This window comes from Entelurus aequoreus, linkage group LG16 (genome assembly GCF_033978785.1).
Source record: "Entelurus aequoreus isolate RoL-2023_Sb linkage group LG16, RoL_Eaeq_v1.1, whole genome shotgun sequence".
Lineage (NCBI taxonomy): Eukaryota > Metazoa > Chordata > Actinopteri > Syngnathiformes > Syngnathidae > Entelurus > Entelurus aequoreus.
In genome coordinates this window covers 17767837-17790670 of record NC_084746.1, presented here as the reverse complement: position 1 = coordinate 17790670, position 22834 = coordinate 17767837, and the positions used below count along the sequence as shown (strand labels likewise).

Sequence of the window (22834 nt, the reverse complement as noted above, 5' to 3'; positions counted from 1 at the left end):
GTTGAGTCGCTGGATGTGTTTTCTGCTATGCTACGTCTATTTTGGACTATGTTGTTGTTGCTATTCTGGATTGTTTCTACTCTCAACGTTTGTTTGATGCTTTCTTTTGAATCAAAGTAAATTGTTTCTTGCTGTACACCTCGTTGCGCACATGCCTTTTGGCGAGTTTGCGCGAGGCGCCAGCCTACCTTCTGTACTTTGAAAAAAATTAAATCCATCTATCCGTTTTAAAGATGTAACGATAAACGGTATTCATGATGACCACGGTAAAATTCCCGACGGTTAGTGTTACTGTTTCAAATTGCACTTTAACTGCACTTTGATGAAGTCATGGACTGACTGGCACCAGCTCGCTAGCTTAAATGCTAAGACTAAAACAAGAGATATTAGCGTCTGTGCCCATTAATAAACAACATACCCCAATTTAAACTTCTATAAACACATTACTGTCAAAGCAAGTACAATATTCAATTGGGACCATTGAACCTACCAGCTGTGCTCCCTGAACAGAGTGATCGTTCTATACCAGGGGTGGGCAAACTTTTGGGTTGTACGGTATACTAGTAAAGTACTGCGATACTAATGCATCATAAACGGTACTATACCGCCTCTAAAAGGCACCGGTTCCCCCTTTTTTTTTAACGGGCGCCGTAGTCACGTCGTTGTTCGGCAACGCACAATCACGGAATACTTACAAGCAGACACTGTGCATACACAGAAAAGGGAGAATGGACACATTTTGGCTTAAAAACTAAAGATAAAGGTGAAGTATAACACTGAATCACCCTCAGGAGGAGGTACTTAAAAACATGGCTCGCTAGCTAGCGGCTAACAGTGTTGTAGTTACTTCTAAATGACTAATCCTCGCCTCCATGCGACAAATAAAGTAAGTTTCTTATAAGGGCGAGGAATAGCTAAACATGCTTCACTACACAACGTAGGAGGATACAATAGCTCACCGGCGTCACAATGTGAACCAATGCCATGGATGGCTCTACACCTGACATCCACTGTAATGATACCAAGTACAAGAGCGTATCTAGTCGATACTACTATGATTACATCCATATATTTTATCATCACAACATCTTTTTTCCTTTTTTTAATATTCATATTATGTTTATAAACTCAGGAAATACGTCCCTGGACACATGAGGAGTTATGACCAAAGTATAATCCAGTAAGGGATCGATACCCAAATTTGTGGTATCATCCAAAACTAATGTAAAGCATCAAACAACAGAAGAATAAGTGATTATTGTATTTGAACAGAAGTGTAGATAGAACATGTTAAAACAGAAAATAAACAGATATTAACAGTAAATAAACTAGTAGATTAATAATCAATTTTCTACAGCTCGTCCCTCATAATGTTGACAAAATGATAGGTAGATAAATGACACAATATGTTACTGCATACGTCAGCAGACTAATTAGGAGCCTTTGTTTGTTTACTTACTACTAAAAGACAAGTTGTCTAGTATGTTCACTATTTTATTTAAGGACAGAATTGTTCTTCGGATGCAATAATAAACATATGTTTAATATACCCTAATATTTTTTTTGTTAAAATAAAGCCAATAATGCCGTTTTTGTGGTCCCCTTTATATAGAAAAGTATCGGAAAGTATCAAAATACATTTTGGTACGATCGTGAAGAAAAATCCAGCCGCACTGTTTTTTTTGTTAGCCGCAGAGTTCCAAGTATTGTCCGGCAAATACAGTAAAAAAAAGCGAAACAGGAGAACATTTATCCGTATGTCTAAACATATTTGTTTTGCTTTTCTCTTTTTGTCCCTCCCACAACATCATTGCCCCCACAGTCCCATTTGTCATGTCCAATTATGCAAATTAGCAACCCAGCCCTGGAGGAAACACTGCTATAGAATCCCTTTGTATGGCACTTTAAGGACGTTTCCTTTCATTCCCCACAAAAACTTGCATAGTTCCAACTTTTTCTTTCCATTTTTAACTAGATTTAGGGTTGTTGTTGTCTTTGCTGTGATGTGGATTATAAAATGTTGCCATCAAACACCCAGAAAAAACATGCCTCTATTTTATTTTTGGAAAAGAAGACCGTAGATGTACTGAAAATGAGGCGACTTAGGGGACTGGTAATGAATAAAAGCAGTAAAAGTCAAAGTTCTTTAGGAAGAGTGTTTTATTGTGTTGTATAGGCTTTAAAGTGTTAACATGGTTATTTAAGCACCCTGGATGGACATGAATTGCACATTTATCGTCATCAATAGAACATTATTTACAGAAATTGTATACCAGTGCTTGTACTCGGCTTTGCCTGTGGTGCTTTCTAAAGGGCGGAAATACATTAGTGGTGTTGCCTCATGATGTGGCCTCTGTTCCAAAGTTGTCTTTACACAACATCTTCCTTTGTCATCAGCATGAAGACTCCAATATTGTCAAAGTCCTCCTGCTTTAATTCTCTGACAAGTATTGTAACTGGAGCTGCTCAAGTTTTTTAAAGACGATTAAAGTTGTCATATGATTTTTAATGACAGGTAGCTAGATGTACACTAAAATTTTTGTTCATTATGTGTATTTAGTTTGTATTCAAGTTATTCAAATGACACTGCCGTAAATTCCATACCATAAACCAGTACTTTTTTGCTACGCTTTGAACCCTGCGGCTTATAAAAGGGTGTGGCTAATATATGGATTTTTCTTCGCTGACAGCCAAAAAACAAATAGTTTTCATTAAACAAAGGAAAAGGCACTTAAATGGTGCCATTGTTTGTGCTGTGGGGCCATTTTTGGACAAGTTTGCTCACTGCAGGTGCTGCTGGGTGAATGCCTACAAATGTTTCCTGCTGTTTAAAGCTTTGAACCAGAAGTACAAGCGCCGTCCTGTCTTCTAATCGTCCATAGCTTTTCTACTTGTATGGATTCTTCATTCATCACTCCAAGCAATGTTTTTAAGTTTTACAATATAACTAAAACAATTCATACTTACTGAACCGTTCCATTTGTGATGTCTGTAGGAGTGTTTTCATGCATATTTGTATGTGCTCTCGTAATGTAACAAAGTTAGCGTTGTTGGCATTAGCTAATATGCTAACACGTCTGAGGTAATATTATTAATATACAACGGCATTATTTTTGTATTGTTTCAGTTTCACAAATTCCTCAGTAAATTCACCAAAACGTCACCGTGGAGTTATTGCAGTGTTTCCCACACATTCATTTATTTGTGGCGGCCCGCCACGAAAGAATTACGTCCGCCACAAATAAAATAAAAAATTAAAAAATCTTTTTTTTGTTTTTTTGTTGTCCTGTCCAGCTTCTCAGGCAAATCATATAGTTGATGTAGATGCCCATATAGGCTGTTCAGATTTACTTTACAAAAGAGAAGTGTAGGATACTTCTCTTGTTGCCTTATTTGTATTTGACCACTACTGTTTTCTGTTTATTTGTTACTGACTGTGGCAGGACACCTCTGCCTCTGTTTCACTTTATGTTGCTGGTAAATAATATGGTTGTAGTAGTAGGCTAAAGTTAAATTATTTAGTATGCACTAATTAAAGGGGCAGAGCTTTAAGAGACATTTTAGCTTTTATATTTTATAAGATATATTTTTTGTAAGAACCACTATTAATAAATATATTTCAGTGAATAACTTATTGTTCAAATCTGTATATAAATATGTACATAAAGTGTTGTAATTATATTGTAAAATGGATGGATGGATGGATAGATGTACTTTTAAAACAAAACGGTTATTATTAATTAGTAAGTATAAATTTTTTTAGCCTTTTTAGAGAAAATCATATCATTGTAGTAAATGATGCAAATTACTCGATGATGTCATTTTGACCACGCCCATAGCCACGCCCATAGCCACGCGCCCACCGCCACAGGTATCTTGGCAGTTTATGGGAAACACTGTATTGAGTCTGTTTAGCTGATTGGAGAGCAGGCTTGCACAGTTAGTGGGTCCATGACGATGACTTCTGTTTTGTTTGATCAGCCGTTTTACATGCCTTAACAATTAAGGTATGTAAATAAACATTTACAAAATATTTATGTGTAAATAATTATTTTCACAACGTATATATCTGTGGCTTATAGTCCGGTTTGGGAGAATATATTTTTTTTCTAAAATTTAGTGGGTCCGGCTTATACATCGGTGCACTCTATAGTCCGGCAAATACTGTAATCTGCTCCAGTATTGGTTTTCCGGCTGCATACATCAATTGAATAGAATTTTGTCCTTATCATTGCCACATGTACAAGAAAACAACAAACAGTTGTTCTCAACTGACAGAAATTATAAAGAGTAAATGTTTTACTATACTGTACAGATTACTCCAGATAAGCAAATTGTTCTATGGTATATGACAAAAAACAATTTGTGAATGTGCCTCATTAAAAAAAAAATGTCAAAAATAAGCACGTTGCATCGTGAATTCAGATATTCACTATTAAATAGATTTCTACTCTTTGTAGTGTTTTGTTAACAGCCAATAAAAAATAAGTTCATAATGCTTGGGACTTGCACATTTTAGTCACTTTTGCGTCTTTTCTATTTTTTATTTTTAAGAATTTTTTTTTGAAATACAGTTGTCACTGGCCACACTGCACTTTGAATATAATGTCTTCAACAAATCACAGAATACAACAACAAAACAAAATATACATTAAAAAAGATATACAGTACAGGCAAAAAGTTTGGACACACCTTCTCATTTCAATGGGTTTGCTTTACTTTTTTATGACTATTTACATTGTAGATTGTCACTGAAGGCATCAAAACTATGACACCTGTGAAGTGAAAACCCTTTCAGGTGACTACCTCTTGAAGCTCATCGAGAGAATGCCAAGAATGTGCAAAACAGTAATCAGAGCAAAGCGTGGCTATTTTGAAGAAACTAGAATATAACACATGTTTTCAGTTATTTCACCTTTTTTGTTAAGTACATAACTCCACATGTGTTCATTCATAGTTTTGATGCCTTCAGTGACAATCTATAATGTAAATAGTCATGAAAATAAAGATAACCCTTTGAATGAGGAGTGTCCAAAATTTTGGCCTGTACTGTATATCTATTTTAATGTATATTTTGTTTTGTTGTATATATATATATATATATATATATATATATATATATATATATATATATATATATATATATATATATATATATATTAGGGCTTAATTTGATAATCGATTAATCTGTCGATTATTACTTTGATTAATCGATTAATACGTGGATAAAAGAGACAAACTACATTTCTATCCTATCCAGTATTTTATTGAAAAAAACCCAGCATACTGGCACCATACTTATTTTGATTATTGTTTCTCAGCTGTTTGTAAATGCTGCAGTTTATAAATAAAGGTTTATTTGAAAAAATGTAGAAAATAAATTACAAAATAAAAAAATAAAGTAAAATAAAAAGCCTCTGTGCATGCGCATAGCATAGATCCAACGAATCGATGACTAAATTAATCGACAACTATTTTTATAATCGATTTTAATCGATTTAATCGATTAGTTGTTGCAGCCCTAATATATATATATATATATATATATATATATATATATATATATATATATATATATATATATATATATATATATATATATATATATATATATATATATATATATATATATATATATATATATATATATATACATATATATATATACATATACATACATACATACACACACACTACCGTTCAAAAGTTTGGGGTCACATTGAAATGTCCTTATTTTTGAAGGAAATGCACTGTACTTTTCAATGAAGATAACTTTAAACTAGTCTTAACTTTAAAGAAATACACTCTATACATTGCTAATGTGGTAAATGACTATTCTAGCTGCAAATGTCTGGTTTTTGGTGCAATATCTACATAGGTGTATAGAGGCCCATTTCCAGAAACTATCACTCCAGTGTTCTAATGGTACAATGTGTTTGCTCATTGGCTCAGAAGGCTAATTGATGATTAGAAAACCCTTGTGCAATCATGTTCACACATCTGAAAACAGTTTAGCTCGTTACAGAAGCTACAAAACTGACCTTCCTTTGAGCAGATTGAGTTTCTGGAGCATCACATTTGTGGGGTCAATTAAACGCTCAAAATGGCCAGAAAAAGAGAACTTTCATCTGAAACTCGACAGTCTATTCTTGTTCTTAGAAATGAAGGCTATTCCACAAAATTGTTTGGGTGACCCCAAATTTTTGAACGGTAGTGTATATATATATATATATATATATATATATATATATATATATATATATATATATATATATATATATATATATATATATATATATATATATATATATATATATATATATATATATATATATATATATATATATATATATATATATTTTTTTTTTAAAGAGAAAAACATATATTTTTGTATATCATATTTTACAATTGGTCCTAAATTAAGCATTTTTCGAGCATAAAAATGTCTAAATACTCAAATATCAATACTACAGTAGTATTGGCCAACAGAGGGCACTAAAACTATCAGAGCAAATTGTTTAGTGTCCTGGCCACTGATTGGTTCAGCGTAAGACAACATTATTATATTTGATCAGGTGTTATTTCATGTCCAGAAGGCTCCCATAATGTTGAAAAGCGTATTTAGAAATGCAAACCTTTTTTTTTATTGCTCTAGCTATAAAAATATCCGATTTATAATGAATGATTTCTACTTTTACGGAAATTTATTTATTACGGTCATGTCCGTAACTAATTAACAGCGATAAACGAGGGATGACTGTATGTACCAAAGTTCTAAAATTTTACAGAGCAAATAAACCACAAAAATGTATCCCTCTTTTCTAAAGTCTTACTTTGTCTGATATGTTATGTAAATATATTATTTACTCACGGCCTTATAAGATCCGAGCATCCAAACATTGTCCAGTCCATCTGTGTGTGTGTGTGTGCATGTGTTTGTTTCCGGACAGATAGGACACTAATGGGTAAATGATTTAGAAGAACGTGAAAGAGTGATGAAGGTTATTTATAGATCACTTCAGAAAACAGAAAGTCTATTTGTGGCCTGACTGTCATGGTCAGGCGGCCATTTGCAGCCACGCCTCTCCGCTAATCACATGACTGCTCTCCGTCAGGCAGAGTGGAGTGGACACTAATTACCCGACTGCACTTGAACGCCTCACTTGCTCTTATACCAACATTGTTCTCAGGCCAGCAGCATCAGGCAGAAGTACAGACTTTGTATTAAGTCCTTAGAAATATCTTCAAGCGACATTCTTGCCGTGTCCCACTCTGCTTCTGACCTAGTGGTCGTGTCACAAGACCAGGGTATCTTCGGCAGGGTCTTGCTGCCCCGCAGCTTTTGCTAGGAACAAGGAAACTGGTCTTGAGGGCAGTAATTGTCATTTGAGCCATTTGCATAATTATCTGTGTCAAAAGCAAAACTGTTTCATCATCTGAGATTGTTATTCCCATCATAGTAATTAGAGATGACAAGATACTTGACATGATTTGATGGCTAAGAAATGTCAGCTGCTTGTTGATTATTTGATTGCGTTTTGAAGCAACTGAGGTGACAATGTGCACTACATGGCTGTGACCAGCAGAGGCGCTGTTCATTCTGTTTCAACAAGTTAGTGGTCTAAGTCCTGAAGAAAATACAATTTTTTGTCATTCAGATGTATTATCACTAGAGGTGGGAATCTTTGGCCCCCTCATGATTCAATTACAATTCAGGAGCTATTGATGCATCTTTAATTTAGGTATATTGATACAGGTTTACATTTCTAATAAGCAACTTTTAAAAACAGTGCATTTGTAATAAGACATTTCCATCACATTTATTAAACTCATGGAACATAAGCGCCCTAAAATGAATGAGCTGCTCGGATCGCTCGCTGCAGTCAGACAAATTCTAGGAATCTCTGCATTATTTTACACAAAATTATCGATTATTGGCGTTTACTAATCGATTTTATAGTCGTCCATGTCCGAATTGCGATTCATCTAAAAATGTATTATTTCCTCCACCTCTCATTATCACAGTTATTCACTTGTTCATTAACATTTGACTTAGTGTTATACTTTATTAATTACAGAACTGTGCAAAAGGTTTTTTATACTAAAATGGGATAAATGCATGTGTAAAACATCCATCCATCTATCCATCCATCCATCCATCCATCCATCTTCTTCCGCTTATCCAGAGTCAGGTCGCGGGGGCAGCAGCCTAAGCAGGGAAGCCCAGACTTTCCTCTCCCTCAGCCACTTCGTCCAGCTCCTCCCGCGGGATCCAGAGGCGTTCCCAGGCCAGCTGGGAGAGATAGTCTCTCCGCCGTGCCCTGGGTCTTCCCTGTGATCTCCTACCGGTCGGACGCGTCCTAAACACCTCCTGACCAGATGCTCCTCTCGATGTGAAGGAGCAGAGGCTTTACTCTGAGCTCCTCCCGATAGACAGAACTTCTCACCCTATCCTAGCTCCTTCTTCACCACGACGTACTGATACAGCGTCCACATCACTGCACCGATCCACCTGTTGCTCTCACAATCCACTTTTCCCTCACTCGTGAACAAGACCTTGAGGTACTTGAACTGCTCCACTTGGGGCAGAATCTCCTCCCCAACACGGCGATGGCACTCCACCCTTTTCCGGGCGAGAACCACGGACTCGGACTTGGAGGTGCTGATTTTCATGTCAGTCGCTTCACACTCGGCTGCGATCCGATCCAGTGAGAGCTGAAGATCCTTGCCAGATGAAGCCACCAGGACAACGTCATCTGCAAAAAGCAGAGACTTAATCCTGCAGCCACCAAACCGGATTGCCTCAACGCCTTGACTGCGGCAAGAAATTCTGTCCATAAAAGTTGTAAACAGAACCGGTGACAAAGGTCAGCCTTGGGGGAATCTCACCCTCACTGGAAACGGTTCCGACTTACCTCCGGCAATGCAGATTAATCTCCGACACTGATCGTACAGGGAGCGGACCGCCACAATCAGGCGATCCGATACCCCATACTGTCTGAGCACTCCCCACATGACTTAACAAGGGACACAGTCGAATGTCTTCTCCATGTCCACAAAACCTGTAGACTTGTTGGGTAAACTCCCATGCACCCTCGAGGATCCTAGCAAGAGTATAGAGTTGGTCCACAGTTCCACGACCAGGACGAAAACCACACTGTTCCTCCTGAATTCAAGGTTCGACTGTCCGGCGTAGCCTCCTACCCAGTACACCCATATACACTTTACCAGGAAGGCTGAGGAGTGTGATCCCACGATAGTTGGAACACACCCTCTTGTTCCCCTTCTTAAAGAGAGGAACCACCACCCCAGTCTGCCAATCCAGAGGTACCGCCCCCGATGTCCACGCGGTGTTGCAGAGTCTTGTCAACCAAGACAACCCCACTGCATCCAGAGCCTTAAGGAACTCCGGGCAAATCTCATCCACCTGGGAGGCCCTGCCACCGAGGAGCATCTTAACTAAATCGGCAGCCTCAGCCCCAGAAATAGGAGAGCCCACCACAGATTCCCCAGGCACTGCTTCCTCATTGGAAGACGTGTTGGTGGGATTGAGGAGGTCTTCGAAGTATTCCTTCCACCGATCCACAACATCCGCAGTGGAGGTCAGCAGCACACCATCCTCACCATACACAATGTTGACAGTGCACTGCTTCCCCTTCCTGAGGCGGTAAAAATCTTTAAACTGTTTAGAAAATATTTTTATTTCAAATTGTATTTTTTGGTTTTATCATTTTTTGTCAGACAAAAGTAAAGTAATTGTTGAATTTCCCATTTTTTAAAGGACTTGTAGAACACATTGCCGAGTATTTTGATAATAATACTAATTATGTTTTCAACAATAAATGTTTTTATTTTTTTTCTTAAAGAAACATGGTTTCAACTAGTTAATGGTCTAAATCCTGAAAAACATATAATTTCTTAATTACAATTATAATTATTTACTTTCATCCACCCACATTTGACTTAGTGGTTTAACGTATGCTTTATTAATTACATAAATGTATTAAGCACTGTACAACATGTTTTTCATACAAAAATGGGATACATGCATGTATAAAACAATGCAATACATCTATAATAAAAACATTTTTTTAAATATTTTTATTTCAAGTTGTAATTTTTTGTGTTAACCTTCAATGTCACACATAAGGACTTGTAGAACACTTTCCTAAATATTTTAATAGATATTACTACATACTGTATGTATCCAACAATAAAAATAATGCTGATTTAATTTTGTATTTTTTCTTAAAGAAATATGTTTTGAGCTTGTTAGTCTAAATCCTGAATTTTTTTAAATTAAGATGTAAAATTTAAGTTATTTACTTTTATCCATCCATGTTTGACTTAGTGGTTTAATGTTATGCTTTATTAATTAAATAAATGTATTAAGCACTGTACACAATGTTTTTCATACATTGTGTACAGTGATACATGCATGTATAAAACAATACATTGTGTACAGGGATACATGCATGTATAAAACAATACAATAAAATATTATTAAACATGTTTTCAAAATATTTTTTATTTCAAGTGTACATTTTTAGTTTCAACTTATACATTCAGACAAACTGTATGTTATATATTTTTATGTAATAGTCAACTTTCCCACTTTTTTTTTAAAGGAATATGTAAGAACACTAAGTATTTTGATGATACTAAATACATTTAAAAAAAAAAAAAGCTTATTCTATTTTGTATTTTTTCTTAAAGAAATATGTTTTCAATTAGTAAGTAATCTAAATCCTAAAACATATTTCTTGATTAAAATGTAAATTTATAGTTTTTTTTTTTTACATGTATTCATCAACATTTAACATAATGGTTCTATTGTACGCTTTATTAATTACATACATGTATTAAGCACTTTACAAAATGTTTTTCTTACAAAAATTGAATAAATGCATTAATAAGACAATACATTAAAATAATTGTAATGTTTTAAAAACATTTTTATTTCAAATATTGATTATTTAGTTTTGACCTTCAATGTCAGACATTAACTGTATGTTAAATACAGTAAATATATATATATTTTTTTCCTAAATACAGTTTCAGCTAGTAAGTTGTCTGAATCCTGAAATAATATTTGTTATTGATTAAGATGTACAATTATAATTATTTACTTTCATCCACCCACATTTGACTTAGTAGTTTTATGCTTTATTAATTACATGAATGTATTAAGGTCTGTACAAAAATGTTTTTCATACAATAAAGGGATAAATGCATGTATAAACAATACAATACTATATTTATTTTTATTTCAAATTTAAATTTTTTGTTTCGCTGAATGCAGCTGAGATAGGCTGCAGCGACCTTTCTGCTACCCCAAAAGGGACAAGCGGTAGAAAATGGATGGATGGATGGACTTTTAAATTCAGGCAAACTGTATGTTGTATATTTTAATGTAATTGTTGACTTTTCCATTTTTAAATTTTTTTTTTCAAAAGCAACATGTAAGAATACAAAATTAGATGTACAACCGAATACAGAAAATAATATTAATGAAAATGCTTTTAATATATTTTTATTTTAAATTGTAATTTTTTTGTGACATAAACTGTATGTTATATATTTTAATGTAATTGTGGATTTTTCCCATTTTTAAGCTCTTGTAGAACACTTTCCGGAGTATTTTGATAACATAGCTGAATATGTTTTCAACAGTGAAAATTATGCTTTTTCAATTTTGTATTTTTTCTTAAAGAAATATTATTTCAGCTAGTTAGTCATCTAAATCCTGAAATAATGTTATATCTGTATCGAGATGTCAAATTATAGTTATCTACTTGTATTTATCAACATTTGACTTACTGTAGTGGTTTAATGTTATGCTTAATATCAATAATCTATTAAGCACTGTATAAAAGATTTTACACAAAAATGGCATGAATGCATGTATAAAACAATAAAATAAAGTAGTATTAAAAATATTTTTATTCTAAATTGTAGTTTTTAGTTTTAACTTTCAACGTCAGACATATGCTGCATGTTATATATTTGATGTAATTTGACTCACACACGTGAGTTTTTTTTAAAAACACTATGAACACTTTTCCGTGTTTTAATAATAATATGACATTTAAAAAAAAAAAAAAAAAAGTATCCTTATTCAATGTCCTATTTCCTCCTAAATAAACACAGTGGAATGTCGATCCCAATATCAACAGGAGAGGCCAAAAATCATTAACTTGAAGTACAAATATGCAGTTGCTTCTTTCCGCCACAAGATGGTAGTGTCTTACTGCGTTTCCCTCCATGCTCAACCACTGAGCCAATTTGAGCAACTATCTCTCACACCCTTTCTCCCACACTGCCAATTATGACCCCATGTGTGTCCCTGACACTGCCAAGTGGGCCCACCTCTCTTTAAGTCTTCACCAGGAGGGCCCATTGTGCTTTGTGTCCATTGTTCAACACCAACTGTATGGGACAGAAAACAGGCCTTTCTTGCAGAGGGGATGTTTAACGTGATGAGTCAGTTTGCAGTTATTCATCCTGCTCGGTGGCTTACATTGTGTGTGTGTGTGTGTGTGTGTGTGTGTGTGTGTGTGTGTGTGTGTGTGTGTGTGTGTGTGTGTGTGTGTGTGTGTGTGTGTGTGTGTCTGTGTGTGTGTCTGCGTATCACGTTGCTATTTGTATTATTTACTGGAAAGGCTGTGTAGTAACCAGCACAAGCAGCACAGCACAACACCATGAACACACAACAGGCCCGATCGTCGATAATTCAAAAGTCTTATTCAAATGTAAAAAAACCAACAACCTTCTTTTTACAGAGACATGTAATCCATTTAAAAAAAAAAGGACTTTATTGCTTGTATCACATTCCAGGCGTGCAAAAGTGTACATTCTTTACAGTTCTTTGAAGCACTCCCCCTCACAGGAAGACACACCTCCACCAACTTACTGTACTGCACATTTCCTCTGACTCAAACACACAATGATGCACTTGCCTAAATATGGTCACATCCTGTCTGGCTCGTAGAGTCCACGTTTATAACTCGGTTCCTGTCAGACTGGTAGTAAAAAATAAAAAAAATAAAAAGGGGAGATATAAGGATGTGACTTCCACAAAGTCCTGGTTGCATGGAATTTTTTTTTGAAGAGGATATTTTGATGCATTTGTTTAGAAAGTCAAGGCCCGCAAATGAATGATCTATGGCCCAAGTGATGATGTTTGATTTGTATTAGAACCGGCCCGCAGGCCACAGCCGCCTGCTGCTGTTTTGCACGCACCAATACTCCATCAGTGTTGGTGCCAGGAATTTTCCCAGGGACCCCATCAAGTCATAAAAATGGTGTCCCACAGTATATTTTTGGGGTCCCACTTTTTTGTAAGCGTTTTGAAAACAAATGATAAATGTATGCATTATCCTGTTACATCTCACATTCTGTATTGTGTTTTGGAAAAAGGCTGTCATAAACGTTACTTAATTCATTAAAAAAATAAAATACAAAAGAAAACACATTTTTATGCATATTTTTTTGCATATTCAGTTATAAACATTCATTCAGTTATAAACATTCATTCACCAGCTCAGTGGCCTTGTGGTTAGAGTGTCCGCCCTGAGACTGGGAGGTCGTGAGTTCAAACCCCGGCCGAGTCATACCAAAGACTACAAAAAAGGGGACCCATTGCCTCCCTGCTTGGCACTCAGCATCAAGGGTTGGAATTGGGGGTTAAATCACCAAAATGATTCCCGAGCGCGGCGCACGCTGCTGCTCACTGCTCCCTTCACCTCCCAGGGGGTGAACATGGGGATGGGTCAAATGCACTGGACACATTTCATCACACCCAGTGTGTGTGTGACAATCATTGGAACTTTAACTTTAAAGGCCTACTGAAACCCACTACTACCGACCACGCAGTCTGATAGTTTATATATCAATGATGAAATCTTAACATTGCAACACATGCCAATACGGCCGGGTTAACTTCATCCATCCATCCATCCATCCATCCATCTTCAACCGCTTATCCGGAATCGGGTCGCGGGGACAACAGCTCCAGCAGAGACCCCCAGACTTCCCTCTCCAGAGCAACATTTGCGACTTCCTCCTGGGGAATCCCGAAGCGTTCCCAGGCCAGAGAGGAGATGTAAACCCCCCATCTGGTCCTTGGCCTGCCGCGGGGCCTCCTCCCAGTGGGACGTGCAACAAGAACCTCCTTAGGGAGACGCTCGTGAGGCATCCGCACGAGATGCCCGAACCACCTAAGCTGGCTCCTTTCCAAGCGAAGGAGCAGCGGCTCTACTCCGAGTCTCTCTCGGGTGACTGCACTTCTCACCCTATCTCTAAGGGAGATGCCAGCCACCCTTCTGAGGAAACTCATTTCGGCCGCTTGTATCCGCGATCTTATTCTTTCGGTCATTACCCACACTTCATGACCATAGGTGAGAGTAGGAATGTAGATAGCCCGGTAGACCGAGAGCTTTGCCTTCTGGCTCAGCTCTCGTTTCGTCACAACAGTGCGGCAGAGAGACTGCAATACTGCCCCAGCTGCTCCGATTCTCCGGCTGATTTCCTTCTCCATCTTTCCCTCTCGTGAACAAGACCCCGAGATACTTAAACTCCTGCACCTGGGACAGAGTCTTGTCCCCTACCCGGACTGTACAAACCATCGGTTTCCTGCTGAGAGCCATGGCCTCAGATTTGGAGATGCTGATCCTCATTCCAGCCGCTGAACACTCGGCTGCGAACCGATCCAGTGAGAGCTGAAGGTCACGAACCGAAGGTGCCATCAGGACCACATCATCTGCAAACAGCAGTGACGCAACCTTTAGCCCCCCGAGACGTATACCCTCTCCGCCATGGCCACGACTCCGCCTAGAAATCCTGTCCATGAAAATCACAAACAGGATAGGTGACAGAGCGCAGCCCTGGCGGAGACCAACCCCCACTGGAAACGGATCCGACTTACATCCAAGCACCCGGACACAACTCTCGCTTTGGTTGTACAGAGATTGGATGGCCCTCAGCAGGGTTCCCCTCACTCCGTACTCCCTCAGCAACTCCCACAAGATCTCCCGGGGGACGCGGTCATACGCCTTCTCGAAATCCACAAAACACATGTAGACTGGATAGGCATACTCCCAGGCCCTCTCCAGGATTCCCGCAAGCGTAAAGAGTTGGTCAGTTGTTCCACGACCAGGACGGAATTCACATTGCTCCTCTTGAATCTGAGGTTCGACTATCGGCCGGACCCTCCTTTCCAGTACCTTGGCGTAAACTTTCCCAGGGAGGCTGAGTAGTGTGATACCCCTGTAATTAGCACACACCCTCTGGTCCCCCTTTTTGAAAAGGGGAACCACCACCCCAGTCTGCCACTCCCTCGGCACTGTCCCAGACTTCCACGCAATGTTGAAAAGGCGTATCAACCAAGACAGCCCATCGACACCCAGAGCCTTCAGCATTTCTGGACGGATCTCGTCAACCCCCGGAGCTTTGCCACTGTGGAGTTGTCTAACTACCTCAGTGACTTCACTCCGAGAGATCGACGTCGATCCCCCATCATCCTCAGGCCCTGCTCCTATCAGGGAGGGTGTGTCTGATGTATTTGGGTTCAGGAGTTCCTCAAAGTGCTCTTTCCAACGCCCTACGACTTCCTCACTTGAAGTCAGCAAAGTCCCATCCTTGCCGTACACAGCTTGGATGGTTCCCTGCTTCCCCCTCCTGAGGTGCCGTATGGTCTTCCAGAACAGCTTTGGTGCCGCCCGATAGTCCTTCTCCATGGATTCCTCGAACTGCTCCCACACCCTCTGCTTAGCCTCGTCCACGGCCACGACCGCTGCCCTTTGGGCCCGTCTGTACCTTGCAACTGCCTCCGGAGTCCCCTGGTTAACTTATAAAGTGCAATTTTAAATTTCCCGCCACACTTCCGGTTAAAAACGTTTTATTATGCTGACGTATGCGTGTGACGTCACGAGGGCAAGGGAAGTATTCGGAGCCCGTAGAAAAAGCTGTGTTTTCATTTCATAATTCCACAGTATTCTGGACATCTGTGTTGGTGAATCTTTTGCAATTTGTTTAATGAACAATGGAGGCTGCAAAGAAGAACGTTGTAGGTGGGATCGGTGTATTAGCGGCTGGCTGTAGCAACACAACAAGGACTACTCACTTGGATAGCAGACGCCTAGCCAATGCTAGCCGCCAAACCCACGGATGAAGTCCTTTGTCGCGCCGTCGATCGCTGGAACGCAGGTGAGCACGGCTGTTAAGAAGCAGATGAGGGCTGGCTGGCGTAGGTGGAGCGCTAATGTTTTTATCATAGCTCTGTAAGGTCCGGTTGCTAAGTTGCTAAGTTAGCCTTAGCGTTGTTAGCAACAGCATTGTTAAGCTTTACCAGGCTGAGAATTATTAACCGTGTAGTTACATGTACATGGTTTAATAGTATTGTTGATCTTCTGTCTATCCTTCCAGTCAGGGATTTATGTATTTTGTTTCTATCTGCATTTGAGAACGATGCTGTCACGTTAGCTCAGTAGCTAAGTGTGTCACCGATGTATTGTCGTGGAGATAAAAGTCACTGTGAATGTCCATTTCGTGTGCTCGACTCTCATTTTCAAGAGGATATAGTATCCGAGGTGGTTTAAAATACAAATCCGTGATCCACAATAGAAAAAGGAGAGAGTGTGGAATCCAATGAGCCAGCTTGTACATAAGTTACGGTCAGAGCGAAAAAAGATACGTCCTGCACTGCCTCTAGTTCTTCACTCTAACGTTCCTCATCCACGAATCTTTCATCCTCGCTCAAATTAATGGGGTAATCGTCGCTTTGTCGCTCCGAATCTCTCTCGCTCCATTGTAAACAAAGGAAAATTGTGAGGAATATTACCTCCTGTGACGTCACGCTACTTCCAGTACAGGCAAGGCTTTTTTATCAGCGAGCAAAAGTTGCGAACTTTATCGTCGATTTTCTCTACTAAATCCTTTCAGCAAAAATATGGCAATATCGCGAAATGATCAAGTATGACACATAGAATGGATCTGCTATCCCCGTTTAAATAAAAAAAATTAATTTCAGTAGGCCTTTAACACTGCCCCAAGTGGAGGAGTTCAAGTACCTTGGAGTCTTGTTCACGAGTGAGGGAAGAGTGGATCGTGAGATCGACAGGCGGATCGGTGCGGCGTCTTCATTAATGCGGACGCTGTATCGATCCGTTGTGGTGAAGAAGGAGCTGAGCCGGAAGGCAAAGCTCTCAATTTACCGGTCGATCTACGTTCCCATCCTCACCTATGGTCATGAGTTATGGTTAGTTATGGTTATGACCGAAAGGACAAGATCACGGGTACAAGCGGCCGAAATGAGTTTCCTCAGCAGGGTGGCGGCGCTCTCCCTTAGAGATAGGGTGAGAAGCTCTGCCATCCGGGGGGAGCTCAAAGTAAAGCCGCTGCTCCTCCACATCGAGAGGAGCCAGATGAGGTGGTTCGGGCATCTGGTCAGGATGCCACCCGAACGCCTCCCTAGGGAGGTGTTTAGGGCACGTCCGACCGGTAGGAGGCCACGGGGAAGACCCAGGACACGTTGGGAAGACTATGTCTCCCGGCTGGCCTGGGAACGCCTCGGGATCCCCCGGGAGGAGCTGGACGAAGTGGCTGGGGAGAGGGAAGTCTGGGTTTCCCTGCTTAGGCTGCTGCCCCCGCGACCCGACCTCGGATAAGCGGAAGAAGATGGATGGATGGATGGATAGGCCTTTAACACTTTCTTCTTTCCTTCATGGATCTAAACTTTACCGCGGTCTGTATTTTTTTCTATATTTTTATTGTAATATTTTCAGTTTAATATTTTGTTTGTTCTATTTTTGCCCAAAGTAAGACAAAGAAAACAATCTGAAGTTGTCTTTAATTTTTAGTTTTAATGCCATGATTTTAATAGTCCGGCCCGCGTGTGTGCACAGTTTGACACTCCTGGTTTAGAACCTTTATGGGGAATTAGGCTGGCAGCCCCAAACTTATGTTCTTGCCTTTTAGACTGGGAAGATGCAGCCACGGTGTCTTGTCTGCGCATCCGTGGGCCCCAAACTTTTTGTGTCCCACGCGACACTGTGTCTTTGTCCAAAGTGTGAGAAGGAACAGGTGTCCAGGCTGGGCACAGTCACAGTTTGTGTTCTTGTCCATAGTCTCATCCTCACTTAAAGAGCTGGAGATCTTTCATTCCACTCTCATTTCCAGTCATTTATTCTTGTGTGGTGCCCTTCGGAACGGGCCCCTCCACCCTCTGTTTTGCAGGCAACTGTGTCTATACAGTGACTCCTTGTGCAGGTTACCTCTTGAACTCTGAACAAAAAGGCAATGTTCCCTCTCTTTGGGCCTCTTACACTTATCTGACATCTTTTGTGAGAGGCAATCAGCTGCAGGCTCTGCAACACAGATAGGTCCAACTGACCGAACATATACCGGAGATCACACTTTCTTTTTTTAGTGAGGGCTGCAGACATAAAAACTGAAGGATGCGGGGGCCACTTTGATGCATTTTGTTAGCCTTGTCTAGCAATTTAGAAATTAATTATTTAATTATATTCCCAAATTAATTAGTTAATCTCTTTTAATCAACTGAGGTATTATAATTTACAAAACCCAAAACCAGTGAAGTTCACATGTTGTGTAAATGGTCAATAAAAACAGAATACAATGATTTGCAAATTCTTTTCAACTTATATTCAATTGAATAGACGGCAAAGACAAGATAATTAACGTTCGAACTGGAAAACGTTGTTATTTTTTGCAAATATTATCTCATTTGGAATTTGATGCCTGCAACATGTTTCAAAAAAGCTGGCACAAGTGGCAAAAAAGACTAGAAAAATTGAGTAATGCTCATCAAACACTTATTTGGAACATCCCACAGGTGAACAGGCTAATTGAGAACAGGTGGGTGCCATGATTGGGTATAAAAGCAGCTTCCATGAAATGCTCAGTCATTCACAAAAAAGGACGGGGCGAGGGTCACCACTTTGTCAACAAATGCCTGAGCAAATTTTCCAACAGTTTACAAACAACATTTATCAACGAGCTATTGCAAGGAATTTAGGGATTTCACCATCTACGGTCCGTAATATCATCAAAAGGTACAGAGAATCTGGAGAAATCACTGCATGTAAGCGATGATATTACGGACCTTTGATCCTTCAGGCGGCACTGCATCAAAAAGCGACATCAGTGTGTAAAGGATATCACCACATGGGCTCTGGAGCACTTCAGAAAACCACTGTCAGTAACTATAGTTTGTTGCTACATCTGTAAGTGCAAGTTAAAACACTACTATGCAAAGCAAAAGCCATTTATCAACAACACCCAGAAACGCCGTCTGCTTCGCTGGGTCCGAGCTCATCTAAGATGGACTGATGCAAAGTGGAAAAGTGTTCTGTTGGTCCGAGGAGTCCACATTTCAAATAGTTTTTGGAAAATGTGGACGTCGTGTCCTCCGGAACAAAAAGGAAAAGAACCATCTGGATTCTTATAGGCGCAAAGTTCAAAAGCAAGCATCTGTGATGGTATGGGGGTGTATTAGTGCCCAAGGCATGGGTAACTTACACATCTGTGAAGGCAACATTAATACTGAAATGTACATACAGGTTTTGGAGCAACATATGTTGCCATCCAAGCAACGTTACCATGGACGCCCCTGCTTATTTCAGCTTATTACAACAGCGTGGCTTCATAGTAAAAGAGTGTGGGTACCAGACTGGCCTGCCTGTAGTCCAGACCTGTCTCCCATTGAAAATGTGTGGCGCATTATGAAGCCTAAAATACCACAACGGAGACCCCCGAACTGTTGAACAATTTAAGCTGTACATCAAGCAAGAATGGGAAAGAATTCCACCTGAAACAGGCTCCTTCAGCTTCCTTCCCGCACTGTGCGATTCAAGAACTCCTTCATTTTGCACTCGCCATACAGCAATAGATGATATCTGCCTATTACCTGACACCTTCTATGTCAGCTACTTCTCTTTGTTTTTAATGTCTATTTTCTCTTTTCTGCTGGATCTACTCTCGTTTATGCTGCTGCTGTCACATATACTGTAATATTGTACATGGTAATTGTTACGTATTGTATATATGTTATAGACATCCATCTATCCATCCATTTTCTACCGCTTATTCCCTTCGGGGTCGCGGGGGGTGCTGGAGCCTATCTGTTATAGACATAATATAGTATATCTGTATATATAATATACTGTACACATATTATGTATATATTTGTATATATTCGTACATATGTTATATTTTATATCGCTATATTTAGTCTATTTATACCTGCTTTGTCCTTTCCATCCTTACACTTTCCATCATTGTAACTGAGCTACTGTGTTGAACAATTTCCTTTGTGGATCATTAAAGTTTGTCTAAGTCTAAGTCTAAGTCTAAAAGCTTCAAAAATTGGTCTCCTCAGTTCCCAAACGTTTACTGAGTGTTGTTAAAAGGAAAGGCCATGTAACACAGTAGTAAAAATGCCCCTGTGCCAACTTTTTTGCAATGCATTGAATTCTAAGTTAATGATTATTTGCAACGTTTTTTTGTTCCAACATTAAATATCTTGTCTTTGCAGTCTATTCAATTGAATGTAAGTTGAAAAGGATTTGCAAATCATTGTACTCTGTTTTTATTTACTAATTACACAAAGTGCCAACTTCACTGGTTTTGGGTTTTGTACACATCTACACATGCCACACACGATTGTTCAAATGCACAAATGCGCATTCACTTTTTGCCTTTTTTTCTTTTTTCTCTCTTTTTTTTTCCTTTTGTCGCGGACCAATAAAACAAAAAAACGCACCTGCAAATGGCTCCTGCGCCGCACTTGGAGCACCCCTGCTGTAGACCCAGGTACTTTTAAAGGCCTACTGAAATTATTTTTTTTTATTTAAAAGGAGATAGCAGATCCATTCTATGTGTCATACTTGATCATTTCGCGATATTGCCATATTTTTGCTGAAAGGATTTAGTAGAGAACATCGACGATAAAGTTCGCAACTTTTGGTCGCTGATAAAAAAAGCCTTGCCTGTACCGGAAGTAGCGTGACGTCGCAGGTTGAAAGGCTCCTCACATTTCCCCATTGTTTACACCAGCAGCGAGAGAGATTCGGACCGAGAAAGCGACGATTACCCCATTAATTTGAGCGAGGATGAAAGATTTGTGGATGAGGAACATGAGAGTGAAGGACTAGAGTGCAGTGCAGGATGTATCTTTTTTTCCTCTGACCGTAACTTAGGTACAAGCTGGCTCATTGGCTTCCACACTCTCTCCTTTTTCTATTGTGGATCACGGATTTGTATTTTAAACCACCTCGGATACTATATCCTCTTGAAAATGGGAGTCGAGAACGCGAAATGGACATTCACAGTGACTTTTATCTCCACGACAATACATCGGCGAAGCACTTTAGCTACGGAGCTAACGTGATAGCATCGGGCTTAACTGCAGATAGAAACAAAAGAAATAAACCCCTGACTGGAAGGATAGACAGACAATCAACAATACTATTAAACCATGGACCTGTAACTACACGGTTAATGCTTTCCAGGCTGGCGAAGCTTAACAATGCTGTTGCTAACGACGCCATTGAAGCTAACTTAGCTACGGGACCTCACAGAGCTATGCTGAAAACATTAGCTATCCACCTACGCCAGCCAGCCCTCATCTGCTCATCAACACCCGTGCTCACCTGCGTTCCAGCGATCGACGGAGTGACGAAGGACTTCACCCGATCATCGATGCGGTCGGCGGCTAGCGTCAGATAGTGCGTCTGCTATCCAAGTCAAAGTCCTCATGGTTGTGTTGCTGCAGCAAGCCGCTAATACACCCATCCCACCTACAGCTTTCTTCTTTGCAGTCTTCATTGTTCATTAAACAAATTGCAAAAGATTCACCAACACAGGTGTCCAGAATACTGTGGAATTTTGCGATGAAAACAGAGCTGTTTGTACTGGATACAATGGTGTCCGAATACTTCCGTTTCAACCATTGACGTCACGCGCATACGTCATCATACATAGACGTTTTCAACCGGAAATTTCGCAGGAAATTTAAAATTGCACTTTATAAGTTAACCCGGCCGTATTGGCATGTGTTGCAATGTTAAGATTTCATCATTGATATATAAACTATCAGACTGCGTGGTCGGTAGTAGTGGCTTTCAGTAGGCCTTTAAGCGTGTAAAGTCTGGCACCACCCAAAATGGCAGCTATGTTTGACGCGTGCAACCTGGATTATTCCACACGGTTATTTGTTATTTGGCAGGTTTCATTCACAGGGACATGCACGGACATGATAACATGCGTACAATGTGAGTGCGGTGTGCAGAAGTCAACGCAGCAGGTGGACCCAGTGACCTCAGCGCTGACCTACTAGCACTAAGACATGGTCACAAGAGCGTGAGGGGGAAAAGGAAGTGAAGGGAGAAAGAGGAGGTCACTTCTTCAAGAGTGGGCTGCAGAGGAAGTGGCCTCAGTGTGACCCCCAGAGTGTCTTTCCTGTGCCTTTGAAAGTGTTAGATGGTTGAGGGAGGACACCCCTTAATGCCAGCCTCCCCCCCGCCTGATTAATAGTGTTATTTGTCTGAGCGCGTGTCTGACCCCGCTCTTGACGCATCAGAGATGAAACCAGTGGGAAAGTTTGGCTCACGTTACGTTGGCCTCGTGCTTCCTGGAGCAACATTCCCTAGCAATTGGGCTGAGTCAGTGTCACAAGTTTTCATTTGTGGTTTACTACTCAATCATTTATTATCCCTAGATGACTTTGGACACGCCATTGATTTGATTTATGTTGCCCACTAGCACATAACACCCTACAAAACAACACTTTATGATCTTTTTTAAGGCAGATTTT

General features: G+C 39.7%; 1 protein-coding gene across 1 annotated transcript in view; it reads left to right on the top strand.

Annotated features, from left to right (window-relative positions):
• gng12a (guanine nucleotide binding protein (G protein), gamma 12a) overlaps window positions 1-22834 on the top strand; it is a 124849-nt gene that overhangs the window by 38975 nt on the left and 63040 nt on the right. The gene's annotated exons all lie outside the window — the stretch shown is intronic.